Here is a 6,000-nt window from a genome sequence, read left to right on the forward strand (position 1 = left end):
ATCTCCCCTCCAGCTCCTCACTTCTTCTGTGCTCCTTTTCCCTCACACTTTCCTACAGACTAACCTAACTCCTCCTCCAAGCCAGAACATATATAGGGAAGTTCCCTTGAAACTGGGTCTAGAGCTCTTCCTTCTGGTCTGGATTCAGAACATGTTGCATGTTTGTGTTACCTGTTAAAGGCCTCCTCCTCACTTCCAGGCATGGTTTCACCCTCCCTAAGAGGAAGGTAATACCACTGTGGTACGCGGTCTCATGGGGTGCCATACTCCACTGCCGGGTTTTCGGACTCAACACTGCAATGCTCCACTGCTGGGTCTTCATCCTCAACACTGCAATTCTCCGCTGCTGGTTCTTCTTTAGGCTCAACACTGAAATGCTCCACTGCCAGCTGTTCAGCCTCAACACTGCAGTTGTTTACTGCAGGCTCGTCAGAGTCACCACTGCAATTCACCAATGCAGGTTCTTCAACCTCAGCATTGCAATTCTCCACTGCTGGTTCTTCAGGCTCAACACTGAAATGCTCCACTGCACAGGCAAACAGTATGGGAGTACCAGATTTCTAATAATGGAAACAATGCTTTCAGGTGGCCATCCAGGACGTCTGTTCAAAGGGTTATTGGGATGCGTCTACATTTGGATCAGGCCTTGCATTCATTTCACGGGCAAACTGTATGGGAGTAAAAAAATAAGAATAATGGGAACTTTGGTTTCATGTGGCCATCCAGGATGTTTTTGGGGTGTTAATGGGGTGTGTCCAAATTTGGATCAAGCCTTGCATTCACTTCATGGGCAAACTGTATGGGAGTACAAAAATCATTATAATGGGAACTTTGGTTTCATGTAGCCATCTAGGACATCTGTTTAAAGGGTTTTGGTGGTGTGTGTAACTTTGGGGCAGGGCAGGCCTTGTATTTAATGCATAGGCTAACAGTATGGCATTAGCAATAATGGGAACTTTGGTTTCATGTGGTTATCCAGTACGTTGGTTCAAAGGGTTATTGGGGTGCGTGTAACTTTGGGGTAGGGCAGGCCTTGCATTCAATGCATAGGCAAACAGTATGGCAGTAGTAAATTAATAATAATAGGAACTTATGGGAATCGTGGGGCAGCACTGTGACTCAGTGGTTAGCATTGCAGCACTGGAGTCCTGGGATCAAATCCCACCAAGGACAACATCTGCAAGGAGTTTGTATGTTCTCCCCGTGTTCGCGTTTGCTTCCTCTGGGTACTCTGGTTTACTCCCACAATCCAAAGACATACTGATAGGGAATATAGATTGTGAGCCCCATCGGAGACAGCAATGATAATGTGTGCAAACTGTAAAGCATTGCAGAATATGTTAGTGCTATATAAAAATAAAGATGATTATTAACTTTGGTTTCATGTGGCCATCCAGTACTTTGGTTCAAATGGTTTTTTGGGGTACGTTAAACATTGGGGCAGGCCTTGCATTCACTTCATGGGGAAACTTTCTGGTAGTAAAAATAAACATAATAATGGGAACTTTGGTTTCATGTGGGTATACAGGATGTCCGTTTTTTAGGTTATAGAGGTGCGTCCAAATTTTGAGCAGGCATTGCTTTCACTTCATGGGCAAACTTTCTGAGAGTGTAAAATAAAGAAAAAGTAAAAGTAGAAAAATAATAATAATAATCAGAACTTTGTTTTCATGTGGCCTCCAGTACGTTGGTTCAAAGTATTATTGGGGTACGTGTAACTTTGGGGCAGGGCAGGCCTTGCATTAAATGCATAGGCTAACAGTATGGCAGTACCAAATAAATAAGAATGCAAATTTTGGTATCATGTGGCCATCCATAACGTTTGTTCAATGGGATATTGCGGCAGGCCTTGCATTCAATGCATAGGCAATAACGGTATAGGAGACACACTGTTTATTAATGGGAACAGCAAAGCATAGCTGGCTGATGGCTCTCTAAGAATAGTGAGGACCAACTGCTATCCCTTTAAGAATGTTAAAGTCCGCCTGATGGCTCTCCTGCTTTAACAGTCCCTCCTTCATAAATGAAACAGGATGTGTCTGATGTGTCACACACCACATGGCCAGCTCAGGTTATAAAATGTTAAAATGACATTTCCCAGAGAAGGCATTTGTCTTGGTTGAAAGCAATGCTAAAGTTGAAAAAAGCATCAAAAACGCTGCGTGTGAACATAGCCCTAGTGGTGGAGGAACATTTTTGTTTTGGGTTATTTATTTTGCCTTCCATACAAATCATTATCTTGGAAAGGATGTTCCTTAGCATATTTCCCAGGAAAATCCACTAGCAGATTTCTCAACGCTGCCCAGGATTGAGGAGGCCATTCCACACCGTACTCCGCTGCCGGACAGTCTCGGGAAAGGATGCAGGATCACAGGGTCTACTCTGCCAAGGACACTCTCCGCCACCACCTGCCTCCCAGCACTCTCCATCCTGGCCACTGCTGAAGAGGACGCAGAAATTAGGGGACAGTCTTGCCTCTATATATGCTATTTTTATAAGAAAAGCTATAACAATTGTAGAAGACGATGACCATAAAATGCTCACAGGACTAGGGTTAGGGTTAATTTGCCTGTGGGCTTATTCCTTGCGAGCATTTTTCATGGAAAAAAATGTATCGACACCGTTAAAATATGCTGCAGTGAACAGGAGTGTTATTTCAACACCTTATATCTAATCTAATATACAATGCTGAATGTATGTCTGTATCATAGCTCTTCTCCTCCGCATAGCCATGCCTCTATGTGGAGGGGGCGGGGCTACAATGGGAAGGGGTTACCGGCCCATATTGTATATGGTCATTAGGACCATATATGGGCATTATGCTCGGGTAACGCTGAGCTCTACAGCTAGAGTAGTCACCCAATAAGTGTAAAAATGGATAATGTGGTGATAGGGAGCAAGTCTGCACATAAGATTATTTCGACCGCACATAAAAATTGCTCCAAAAAATAAAGTTTACGTTTTTACATAGTGAATCATCTAATAAGCGTGAAACTGGGCGCTGCAGTGAAAGGCAGCGTATCCATACGTACAGTTATTTCAACCGAGCAAAAATTGCACCAAAAAAATAAAGTTTAAGTTTTTTTACACCGTAAATCACAAAATAAACGTAAAAACGGGCTCTGGAGCGAACGGGAGCATATCCACATGTACAGTTATTTCGACTGAGCAAAAAAATTGCACCAAAAGAAAAAAAATAAAACTTACATTTTTGCAGCTTAGATTTTATGGTAAAATGACCTTGCAATATAATTCTGCTCATCAGTAGGATTACAGCGATACCCAACATGTCCATTTTTTTAATTATTTTAGTGCAGAAAAAAAAAGCAACACAAATGCCTAGTGTGAACTTACCCTAACAGTCGGAGGCGTAGGTTTGATCCACCCAGAATTATTAGGCTATGTTCCCACCATGAGCTTTAGCTACATTTTTGATGCTACATGTTTTTGTTGCATGAAAAATTTAGCTCCTTACAGTTCTAGCATAGAGGATGGGATTTCTAGAAATCTCCCGCCCGCTGTGCTTCTTTTTAACAATGCGTGAAGGGATCTGCGCTTTTCACGTCAGCAGCATGTCAACTTCACTTGTGGGTATGTGGAATTTTTTGTGCAGATTTTCCCAAAGACCTGCATTAGGTGTTGAAAATCCTTAGGTAAAAAATGCACATACGTCCTTAGTAGGTTTACACAGAGGTCACCCCCGCAAAACACGGACAACAATCATATCACAATGCTCAGAATGGCCGGAGGCTGTACTGACCTGAATGTAACAGCATGTATTTCTGTGCAGCTGTGACACTTGGGTCAGGAGAGCCGCCAGCCCGTCCGCGCACTGTGATGCCATTGTCGTCCATGTGATATGACCGTCTCACTGTGCCGTGTATTTGGTATTTCTTCACCAGACAGGCACAAGTCAGCCAATCACCTATAATAAAGTGCTCTGAAGACAGGACTCGGCAGAATCCAAAAGACCAATCAACAGAACATGGTGGCAGCCGGGCGGAGGACCTCTTAATCACAAACTTCTGTGTGCAAATACTGAGATTATGTGATGTTTTTAGTACATAATCTCTGTCATTACTACACTATAAGAATGGGAAGAGACCCCCTCAGAACTGGCTGAATGTCGCTGCTACCAATCTGTCAGAGACCCTGGGAAGAAGAGTTAGGCTAGGTTCACATTGCGTTAGGGCAATCCGTTAAGCGCATAGCGCTAGCGGATTGTGCTAACGCAATGTTTCTCTAGGGTCCACGTTCGCCGTCCCCGCTAGCGCAGATCCCCGATCTGCGCTAGCGAGGGACGGACCTCGGACGCACCTTGGACGCTGCAAGCACACAAAAGAACGGCACATCGCTAGCACGTGCCGAAAATGGCATGCGCTAGCGATGCGCCACAGGCACAAATCACATTGCTGTGAATGGGTGCGCTAATGGACCCGTTGCATTAATTGCGACATTTTCGCCGTGCAACGCAGTCTGTTAGCATTAACCCATTAAAGCAATGTGAACCTAGCCTTACCTCTGTATGTGAATCTCATGGAGGCAAGAAATAAAAAACTCACAGGAAAAAAGGCCACATGAAAATTTCTACAGAACAACAAATAACACTATAATATACAGTAAGAGCGCAAAACTGTCCACATGGAAAAAATGTCCACACAGAAAATGACACACTGAAAAAAGCTCACATGTGCTCTGTGATCCAGGGGTCTTGGTAGTGTAAGGCTATGTGCACACGTTGCGGTTTTGCTGCGGATCCACAGCGTTTTTGACGGTGCAGATCCACAGCAGTTTTCCATGCGGTGTACAGTACAATGTTAACCTATGGAAAACAAAAACCGCTGTGCACATGCTGCGGAAAAAAAAACGCGCGGAAACGCTGCGGTTTATTTTCCGCAGCATGTCAATTCTTTAGGGTATGTGCACACGTATTCTGGAGGATTGCGGATTTTTCCGCAGCAGATTTGGAAAAACCGCAGTGCAAAACCGCTGCAGTTTTTCCTGCGGATTTATTGCGGTTTCTACTGCGGATTCCACTGCGATTTTACACCTGCAGTTTTCTATTGGAGCAGGTGTAAAACCGCAGCGGAATCCGCAGAAAGAAGTGACATGCTGCGGAAAATAAACCGCTGCGTTTCCGCGCGTTTTTTTCCGCAGCATGTGCACTGCGGATTTCATTTCCCATAGGTTAACATGGAACTGTAAACTCATGGGAAACGCTGTGGATCCGCAGCAAAATCCGCAGCGTGTGCACATACCCTTGTGCGGAAACCGCAGCGGTTTGACACCTGCTCCATATTAAAAATCCGCAGGAGTCTAAAACCTCAGTGGAAACCGCACAAAAAAACGCGATAAATCCATAGTACTTTTTGCACTGCGGATTTAATCAAATCCGCATTTGAAAATTCCGCAATGGAATCCGCAGCGTGTGCACATACCCTTAGGGGTCGTTTATTATCCGTGAACTATTTCTCCCAACTCCTCCATACACAGGATCCATCTTGTATTCTCCATGAGTCATTGCCAGACTCCACTATAACTAGCCATGTTCACACATTCAATATTTAGTCAATATTTTACCTCAGTATTTGCAGCCAAAATCAGGAATGGAACAATCAGAGGAAAAGTATAAAAGAAACACGTCACCACTTCTGTATTTTTCACCCACTCCTGGTTTTGGCTTATAAAACCTGAGGTAAAATATATTAGTGACCAAACACTGAACGTGTGAACGTGGCCTAAGAACAGAATCGGACATGCCAGGTCCTCATCTCTCCTGACATTATCTGTCAGGAGCAAAGCCCCCATACACATTGGGCTGTGTTCACATAATCATTAGGACAGATCCAGCAGCAATCTGATTAAAAAAAAAGTTCTGCAGACCAAATTTTTTATCCAGTTAGTCAACGCTGATTTAAACTAAATTCGCTTTTTTAATATTAAAGTTTATGGAAAACAGATCTGATAAATATAGCGTCCATTTTGTTTTATTTGAAACTG

The sequence above is a fragment of the Ranitomeya imitator genome, chromosome 1 (assembly GCF_032444005.1).
Source record: "Ranitomeya imitator isolate aRanImi1 chromosome 1, aRanImi1.pri, whole genome shotgun sequence".
Classification (NCBI taxonomy): domain Eukaryota; kingdom Metazoa; phylum Chordata; class Amphibia; order Anura; family Dendrobatidae; genus Ranitomeya; species Ranitomeya imitator.